General features: G+C 55.2%; 3 pseudogenes; all 3 read right to left on the bottom strand.

Annotated features, from left to right (window-relative positions):
- Positions 1–431: 431 nt before the first annotated feature.
- Positions 432–550, bottom strand: LOC112614699 (annotated as a pseudogene).
- Positions 551–6,025: 5,475 nt separating this feature from the next.
- On the bottom strand, positions 6,026–6,144 carry LOC112615317 (annotated as a pseudogene).
- A 1,322-nt stretch (positions 6,145–7,466) lies between these two features.
- On the bottom strand, positions 7,467–7,575 carry LOC112614682 (annotated as a pseudogene).
- Between the last annotated feature and the right edge of the window lie 2,125 nt (positions 7,576–9,700).

Consider the following 9,700-nt stretch of genomic DNA (forward strand, 5'->3'; position numbering starts at 1 on the left):
AAAGAAAGGAAAGAAAGAAAGAAAGAAAGAAAGAAAGAAAGAAAGAAAGAAAGAAAGAAAGAAAGAAAGAAAGAAAGAAAGAAAGAAAGAAAGAAGGAAGGAAGGAAGGAAGGAAGGAAGGAAGGAAGGAAGGAAGGAAGGAAGGAAGGAAGGAAGGAAGGAAGGAAGGAAGGAAAGGAAGGAAGGAAGGAAGGAAGGAAGGAAAGAAGGAAGGAAGGAAGGAAGGAGGGAGAGGAGAGAGAAAGAATAGAGAGAAAGAAAGAAAGAGAGAAAGAAAACAAAGAAAGAATGAGTGAGAGAAAGAAAGAAAGAAGGAAAGAAAGAAAGAAAGAAAGAGAGAGAGAGAGAGAAAAGAAAGAAAGATAGATGAGAGAGTGAGAAGGAAAGAAAGGAAGGTAGAAAAGAAAGAAAGATAAGAAAGAAAGCAAAAAGGTCCACAGCACCCGGTATTCCCAGGCGATCTCTCATCCAAGGACTAACCAGGTCCAACCTGGCTTAGCTTCCGAGATCAGATGAGATCTCGTGCATTCAGGGTGGTATGGCCGTAGACGCCGGCAGAGGCTCCTGGCTGCCACAAGAGCCTGGCCCAGCCATGCCTGCCAGCTTCCAGCCAACACCACTGGCCCGGGGCCTCCGTGTTCATATCCAGAACTGCAAGTCGCTCGCCCGTGGCCATTTCCCAGCTCCCGAGCTCCCGAGCTTCCACAATGTCGGGCCTGCTCAGAATGGGGAGTGCTCTGAGGCCTCAGGGCCCATGACCCACGATCCTGGGACCCTGTCTGCTCCTCCACCCTGTCACAGAAGTATTCTTTTGGATCCATGTTGGCTCAGGAGCTCCTGCGAGGCCCCCTTTTGACCCACCCAGCCAGAGGCGTCAGCCCTGGCCAAGGGCAAACAGGCAGCCCAGCGGCACATGGCCTTCATCTCACAATGCCAACATCCAGGTCTGTGCTTTTGGGGTCCGGCCCCTTGCCCTCCTAGGATGGAACTGGGCTCCTGGTGGGGCAGCAGCTAGGTGGAAACGGTGGATCACTGACAGCTCAGGAGCTCCTGTGAGGCCTGTTCTTGCTCCACCCACCCAGAGCCGCCTGGGCTGGCCAAGGGCAAACATCTAGACAACACGTGCCTGGCCCTTTTCTCACAATGATGGCCCTGTTTTGCCTTGGGCTGGCAGTATAGCTGGCAGCCTGATCCCCAGCCAGAGGGGCTGAGAGAAACCCAGAAACACCTCACAACCTCCAGGAGCAAATCCACAGCCCTACACATAGACACACCTGGGCGTTTGCCTGCGGGAATGCACACAAGTGCACGTGCCCATACACAGACACACACACACACACACAGACATATGCACGCACACACAAACGGCTTGAGGGAGAGGAAGGAAGAGATGGATGGAGATATTGAACACGAGGGAGGGAGAGAGACAGCAATCGAGAGAGACAGGGTAGGGGGAGAGGGAAAGAGATAGACAGAGAGACAGAGAAAGAGAGAGGGACAGAGAAAGAGAGAGAGATAGAGAGACAGAAGGAAGGCAAGAGAAGTAGCACGAGGTGCAGGGGCAAACCCAGAAGAGAGAGGGGGAGTGAGCTAGAAAGCGAGAGCAATAGAGTCTTGGAGAGGGAGCACCCTGCTGAGGTAGGCAGAGCCCTTTTGAGTAGGCCTGGATAGGCTGGAGGGGGCTTGGGCTGGGGCAGAACAAGGTGGCCAGGCCGTCCATGCGAGAGGAGCATTGGAGTGCTGAGACGGGTTTTGTCTTGGATTAATTTCCTGCTTTGAAGGTGGGTTTCACAGTCTCTTTTCTTTGTTGGCACCTCCCTGTGCTCTTTGTGTGGTGCTGTTAGTCCCTCGATTTACAAAGTGCACCAGCCCTTTTTGTGGGAGCTGTGGCAACGGGCGTGCCAACGGGGCCCGAGGCCTGGGTCTCTGGCGTGTCCTCGGGACTGGAGTTTACACAAAATTTGTGGCAATGGGAATCTGGGTGCACAGGGACTGTTTTCCTGGTGACTGGCAAAGCAAAGTCATTCCCTTGGATAAAGCAGCCCCTGCGTTCTGGAGAGGAAGTCTTGGCTGGCGTGTGTGGCACCCGCTGCCCCAGCCCACCCCTTCCCCCAGTATGGAAGTTTGCGGTGGTGCCTGATGAGTGGACTGAACCACCTGGGCGTTCTGGGAGAGGGAAAGCACTGTGAACAGCAGGGAATCCACACCTGCGCCTTTGGTGTCCTGACCTCTTCCCCCACCCCCATCCCCCCCGAGGTGGAACCGGTCTCCTGGCGGAGTGGCCGTGATGCGGAAGCACTGGGATGCTGCTGCTGGGTGGTGCTTTGGTGGCAGATCCCCAGAAGGAGGTCCCCGGCTGCTTCGGGCATGTAGGTGGGTGATAAAGGTGGAGCATAGTCAGGGGAGGTTGGGAAGCATGGTGACAGTAGGCAAAGGGAGGGAGGGGAGAAGCCACAAAAGCCTACAGCAGGCTGGGGGTGGTGGATCACGCCTGTTATCCCAGCACTTTGGGAGGCCGAGACAGGTGGAGCATGAGCTCAGGAGATCTAGACCAGACTGGCTAACGCAGTGAAACCCCATCTCTACTAAAACTACAAAACATGAACCCAGCATAGGGGTGGGCGCCTGTAGTCCCCGCTGCTCGGGATTCTGAGGCAGGAGAATGGCATGAATGCATGAGGCAGAGATAGCCATGAGCTGAGATCACACCACTGCACTACACGCTCGGTGATAGAGTGAGACTCCATCTGGAAGAAAAAGAAGGAAAGAAAGAAAGAAGAAAGGAAGGAAAGAAGGAAGGAAGGAAGGAGGAAAGAAAGAAAGAGAGAAAGAAGGAGAGAGAGAAAGAAAGAACGGAAAGAAAGAAAGAAGGAAAGAAAGAAGAAAGAAAGAAAGAAAGAAAGAAAGAAAGAAAGAAAGAAGGAAGAAAAAAGAAAGAGAAGGAAAGAAAGAAAGAAGAAAGAAAAAAGGAAAGAAAGAAACAGAGAAAGAAAGAAAGGAAAGACAGAAGAGAGAAGGAGAGAAGGAAAGAAATGAATGTAGAAAAGAAAGAAAGAAAACAAAAACCCTACAGCACCTGGTATTCCCACGCAGTCCCCCATCCAGGTACTAACCAGGCCCGACCCTGCTTAGCTTCTGAGATCAGATGAGATCTTGCACGTTAGGGGGGATCCCTGGCCGCTCAGGAACTCCTGCGAGGTCCCCTCTTGCCCTACCACCCAGAGTTGTCAGGACTGGCGAAGATCGAAGAGGCTGCCCAGACGCAGCTGGCCTTTTCCTCACAATGCCCCAACCATGGTCACTTGTTACGACCAAGAACCGGCCAGTGGGCAAGAGGGCGTGGGTGGTTGGGGGTTGAGGGATGCTCTGCTTTGCCCCAGGCTGGCACTAGAGCGAGCAGCCCGATCCCCGGCGAAAGGGGCTGAGAGAAACCCAGACACACTGCACCACCACCAGGAGAAAATGCACAGCCCCACACACAGACACACCCGGGCGCTCTCGCACGGGAACCCACACACGCGCGAGTGCAGGCACGCGCGCGCGCACACACACACACACACATGCATGCACACATGCATGGCTCAAAGGAGAGCAAGGAAGAGATGGATGCAGAGATTGAAACCAAGGGAGGGAGAGAGATAGCGATTGAGAGAGACAGGGTAGGGGAAGAGGGATAGAGACATAGAGAGAGAGAAAGAGAGAGGGACAGAGAAAGAGAGAGAGACAGAGAGACAGAGGGAAGGCGACAGAAGGAGTACGAGGTGCAGGGGAAAACCCAGAAGAGTGAGGGGTTGGGAGCTAGAGGGCAACAGTGACAGATCCATGGAGAGAGAGCTCCCTGTTCCTTAAGGCAGGGCCCTTCTGAGCAGGCCAGGATAGGGTGGAGGGGGGTTGGGCTGGTCCAGAGGAGGGTGACCAGGCCGTCCATGCGAGACGAGCAACGGAGCGCTGAGAGGGGTTTGTCTTGGATTAATTGCTTGCTTTGGAGATGGTTTTCGTAGGCGGCTTCTTTTGTTGGTACCTCCATGTGCTCTTAGTGCGATTCGGTGGGCCCCTTGATTGGCAGATTGCGCCTTCGTGTTTGGTGGGAGCCGTGGGGACAGGCGTGCCCACGGAGCCCGAGGGCTGGGTCTGTGGAGTGTCCTTGGGACTGGAGTTTACATGAAGATGGTGGCGATGGGAATCCAGGTGTACAGGAACTGTTTTCCTGGTGGCTGGTGAAGCAATGTCTTTCCCCCGGATAAAGCTGCCCCTGCATTCTGGAGCTGAGGTTTTGGCTGGCATGTGTGGCACCTGCTGCCACTGCCCACCCCTTTCCCCAGTTTGAAAGTTTGCAATGGTGCCCACTGAGTGGGTTGAATCTCCTGGTTATTCCAGGAGCGGGAAGGCATGGTGAATGGTAGGGAACCTGCGCCTCCACCTTTAGTGTTCGTACCCCTGCCCTCCCGGACTGGAGCCGGGCTCCTAGTAGTGCAGTAGTGAGGTGGGAGCAGTGGGATTCTGATGCCTGGAGGTGCTTTGGTGGCGGACCCCCAGGAGGAGGTCTCCAGCTGTGGCGGTGGTGTAGGCAGGCAATAAAGGGGGAACAGAGTCAGGGGAGGTTGGGAAGCAGGGAGAGAGAGAGAGAGGGAAGGCGACAGAAGTAGCAGGAAGTTAAGGGGCAGACACAGAAGAGAGAGTGGGAGGGAGCTAAAGAGCGAGAGTGATAGAGGCTTGGATATGGAGCGCCCTGTTCTGGTAGGCATGGCCCTTTTGAGCAGACTGGGATAGGGTGGAGTGGGGTTGGACTGGGCCAAAACAGGGTAGCCAGGCCATCCATGCAAGAGGAGCAATGCAGCACTGATACGGATGTTGTCTTGGATTAATGGCTTATTTTGGAGGTGGGTTTCCTAGGCTCCTCCCTATGTTGGCACTTCCCTGTGCTCCTGGTGGAGTGCATTGGGCCCCTACATTTGCAGAGTTCACCCGTCCATTTGGCAGGAGCCGTGGCTCTGGGCATACCCACGTTGCCCGAGGCCTGGGTCTCTGGCATGTCCTCGGGACTGGAGTTTACACGAAGTTGGTAGCAATGGAATCTGGGTGCACAGGGACTGTTTTCCTGGTGGCTGGCAAAGCAATGTCCTTTCCCCGGATAAAGAGGCCCTTGCATTCTGGAGCGGTGGTCTTGGTTGGTGTGTGTGGCACCTACTGCCCCTGCCCACCCCTTCCCCCTCTTTGGAAGGTTGCGGCGGTGCCCAATGAGTGCATTGAATCTCCTGGGCATTCCGGGAGTTGGAAGGCACCGCCAATGGCAGGGAACCTGCGCCTGCACCTTTATGGTCTGCCCCCTGACCTCCCGGGATGTACCCAGGCTCATGGCATGGTGGCAGTGAGTTGTAAGTGGTGGGACGCTGATGCCCAAATGTGCTTTGGTGGCAGATCCCCAAGAGGATGTCCCCAGCTGCAGCGGTGTTGTAGGTGGGGGATAACGTGGGACCAGAATGGGGGAAGTTGGGAAGCATGGCAACAGTAAGGGAAAGGGAGGGATGGTTGAAGCCACAAAAGACTACAGCAAGCCAGGCTCCGTGGATCATGGCTGCAACCACAGCACGTGTGATTCCGAGGAGTGTGGATCATGAGGTCAGGAGATCCAGACCAGCCTGGCTAACACGGGGAAATCTTGTCTCTGCTACTAACACTATAAAACATGAGGCCGGCGTGGGAGCAGGCGTCTATAGTCCATGTTGCTCAGGAGGCTGAGACAGGAGAGTGGCGTGAACATGAGAGATGGAGCTTGAAGTGAGCCAAGATCACGCCACTGCACTCCAACTTGGGTGATAGAGTGAGACTCCGTCTGGAAGAAGAGAGAGAGAGAGAGACCGAAAGAAAGAAAGAAAGAAAGAAAGAAAGAAAGAAAGAAAGAAAGAAAGAAAGAAAGAAAGAAAGAAAGAAAGAGAGAGAGAGAGAAAGAAAGAGGAAAGAAAGAAGAGAGAGAAGGAAAGAAAGGAATGTATAAAAGAAAGAAAGACAAGAAAGAAAGCAAAAAATTCTACAGCACCCAGTATTCCCAGGTGGTCTCCCATTCAAGTACTAACAAGGCCCAACCCTGCTTAGCTTCCAAGATCAGAGGAGGTCTCGTGCATTCAGGTTGGTATGGCCATAGATGCTGGCAGGGGCACCTGGCCTCCACAAGAGCCCAGGCCAGCCATGTCTGCCGGCTTCCAGCCGGTACCACCAGCCTGGGGCCTCTGGACTTGTATCAGGACCCTGGAGCTGCTACTAAACAGGCAGGACCCTGATTAGCTTCCAAAAAGAGACTACATTGAGCGCGTTCAGGGTTCTATGCCCATAGACAGCAGAGGCGCCTGGCTGTCCCAAGAGCCGGTCCCAGCCATGCCCAACGACTTCCAACTGGCACTGCCAGCCCGGGCCCATTGGGCTCATATTAGGACACGCGAGGTGCTCGCCTGTGACCTTCCACTGGCTCCCGAGCTCCTGAGCTTCTGCCATGTCGGGTCTGCTGATAATAGGGAGCCCTCTGAGGCGTCAGGGCCCAGGGCCCACAATCCTGGGACACACTCCAGTCCTCTGCCCTGTCACGGAGATATTCTTTTGGATTCCTGGCGGCTCAGGAGCTCCTGCGAGGACCCCTCTTGCCCCACCCAACCAGAGCTAATGGCCGGCCAAGGGTGAACATGCAGTCCAGCGGCGTGTGGCGTTTTTCTCACAATGCCAACACCAGCCCATGTGCTTTGGGGTTCCGACCCCCTGTCCTCTCAGGGTGGAGCCAGGCACCTGGGGGGTGACGACTAGGCATTAGTGGTGGAATGCTGCTGTTCGGTGGTGCTTTCGTGGCACAGCCCCAGAAGGAGGTCCCCGGAGGTGGTGGGGGTGTAGGGGCATGATGATGGGGGAGCAGAGTCAGGGGACGTTGGGAATCATGGTGACAGTAAGGGGAAGGGAGGGAGGGGGGAAGTCACAAAAGCCTACAGCAGGCCCGGGACGGTGGATCATGTCTGTAGTCACAGGACGTTGGGATGCCGAGGGGGGTGTATCACGAGGTCAGGAGATCTAGACCAGTCTGGCTAACACGGTGCAGTCCTGGCTTACACGGTGAAACCCCGTCTCTACTAAAACTGCAAAACATGAGCCTGGCTTGCTGGCAGACGCCTGTAGTTTCAGCTCCTCTGGAGGCTGAGGCAGGAGAATGGCATGAACCCGGGAGGCGGAACTTGCCATGAGCCGAGATCAAGCCACTGCACTCCAGCCTGGGTGACAGAGCGAGACTCCATCTGGAAGAAAAAGACAGAAAAGAAAGAAAGAAAGGAAAGAAAGAAGGAAAGAAAAAGAAAGAAAGAAAGAAAGAAAGAAAGAAAGAAAGAAAGAAAGAAAGAAAGAAAGAAAGAAAGAAAGAAAGAAAGAAAGGAAGGAAGGAAGGAAGGAAGGAAGGAAGGAAGGAAGGAAGGAAGGAAGGAAGGAAGGAAAAAAGCCTACAGCACCCAGTATTCCCAGGCCATCTCCCATCCAAGTACTAATCAGGCCCGACTCTGCTTAGCTTCTGAGATCAGACGCGTTCAGGGTGGTATGGCCATAGATGCTAGCAGAGGCGCCTGGCTTCCCTAACAGCTCGTCACAGCCATGACTACCGGCTTCCAGCCGGCACCACCAGCCCGGGGGCCCTGGGCTCGAATCGGGACCTCTGAGCCACTTGCCCCCGGCCTTCCCTGGGCTCCCGAGATTCCAAGGTTCCACCACATCGGGCCTACTCAGAACAGGGAGTGCCCCCAGGCATCAGAGCCCAGGGCCCAGGATCCTGGGACACCGTCCCGACTTCAGCCCTGTCGTGGAGATGTTCTTTTGGATCCCAGGGCACTCAGGAGCTCCTGCAAGGCCCCCTCTTGCTCCACCCACACAGAGCCATCAGGGCTGGCCAAGGGTGAACAGCCTGCCCAGCTGCACGCGGCCTTTTTCTCACAACGCCCACACCACGGTCCCTTGTTCAGACCAAGACCCGGCCAGTGGGCAAGAGGACGACAGGAATTGGGGGTTGGCAGATGGCCCTGCTTTTCCCCAGGCTGGCACTAGAGCTGGCAGCCTGATCACCAGCGAGAGTTACTGAAAGAAACCCAGTCACACCCCACCACCACCAGGAGAAAATCCACACACCCACACACAGAAACACCTAGGCGATCGCATGCGGGAACCCACACAAGTGTGCAAACACACAAAGACACACACACACATGCACGCACATGCAAACGGCTTGAAGGAGAGCAAGGAAGACATGGATGGAGAGATTGAAACCGAGGGAGGGAAAGAGACAGCAGTCGAGGGAGACAGGGCACGGGGAGAGGGAAAGAGACAGACAGAGAGGGAGAGAAAGAGAGAGGGACAGAGAAAGAGAGAGAGACAGAGAGAAGGCAACAGAAGGAGCGTGAGTTGCAGGGGCAAACCCAGAAGAGAGAGGGTAAGGGAGTTACAGAGCGAGAGCAATAGAGCCTTGGAGAGGGTGCTCCCTGCTCCGGTAGGCAGGTCCCTTTTGCGCAGACTTGGTTAGGGTGCAGGGGGCATGGGCTGGGCCAGAACAAGGTGACCAGGCCATCCATGCAAGAGGAGTAATGGAGCTCTGAGACAGGTTTTGTCTTGGGTTAATTGCTTGCTTTGTAGGTGGTTTTTGTAGGCTCCTTCCATTGTTGGAACCTCCCTTTGCTCCTGGTACGGTGCATTGGGACCCTAGATTTGCAGAGTTCCTCCGTCCACTTGGCAGGAGCCATGGAAATGGGTGAGCCCACGGTACCCGAGGCCTGGGTCTCTGGCATGTCCTTGGGACTGGAGTTTACACGAAATTGGTGGCAATGGAATCCGGGTGCACAGGGACTGTTTGCCTGGTGGCTGGCAAAGCAATATCCTTCCCCTGGATAAAGCGGGCCCTGTGTTCTGGAGCAGAGGTCTTGACTGGTGTGTGTGGCACCCGCTGCTGCTGCTTCCCACTTCCCCCAGTTTGGAAGGTTGAGGCAGCGTCCGATGAGTGCATTGAATCGCCTTGGAATTCCGGGAGCGGGAAGGCAGCTCCAACGGCAGGGAACCTGTGCCTGCGCCTTTGTGGACTGGCCCCTTGACCTCCCGGGATGGAAGAGAGCTCCAGGCATGGCAGCAGCAAGGCGGAAGTGGTGGTATGCTGCTGCCTGATTGTGCTTTCGGGGCGGACCCCCAAGAGTACGTCCCCAGCTGCAGTGGGTTTGTAGGTGGGCGATAAAGTGGGGGCAGAGTCCGGGGAGTTTGGAAAGGATGGCAAGAGTAGGGGGAAGGGAGAGAGGGGGGAAGCCACAAAAGACTACAGCAGGGTGGGCGCGGTGGATCACACCTGTAACCACAGCACGTTGGGATTCAGAGGTGAGTGGATCATGAGGTCAGGAGATCCAGACCAGTCTGGCTAACATGGTGAAGCCCCCTCTCTACTAAAACTACAAAACATGAGCCTGGCGTGGGGGCAGGCGCCTGTAGTCCCCGCTGCTCGAGAGGCTGAGGCAGGAGAATGGCGTGAACGTGTGAGAGGGAGCTTGCAGTGAGCCGAGATCCCACCACTGCACTCCACCCTGGGTGATAGAGTGACACTCCGTCTGGGAGAAAAAGAAAGAAGGAAGGAAAAAAAAGAGAGAGAGAGAGAAGGAAGGAAGGAAGGAAGGAAGGAAGGAAGGAAGGAAGGAAGGAAGGAAGGAAG

The sequence above is a fragment of the Theropithecus gelada genome, chromosome 1 (assembly GCF_003255815.1).
Source record: "Theropithecus gelada isolate Dixy chromosome 1, Tgel_1.0, whole genome shotgun sequence".
NCBI lineage: Eukaryota > Metazoa > Chordata > Mammalia > Primates > Cercopithecidae > Theropithecus > Theropithecus gelada.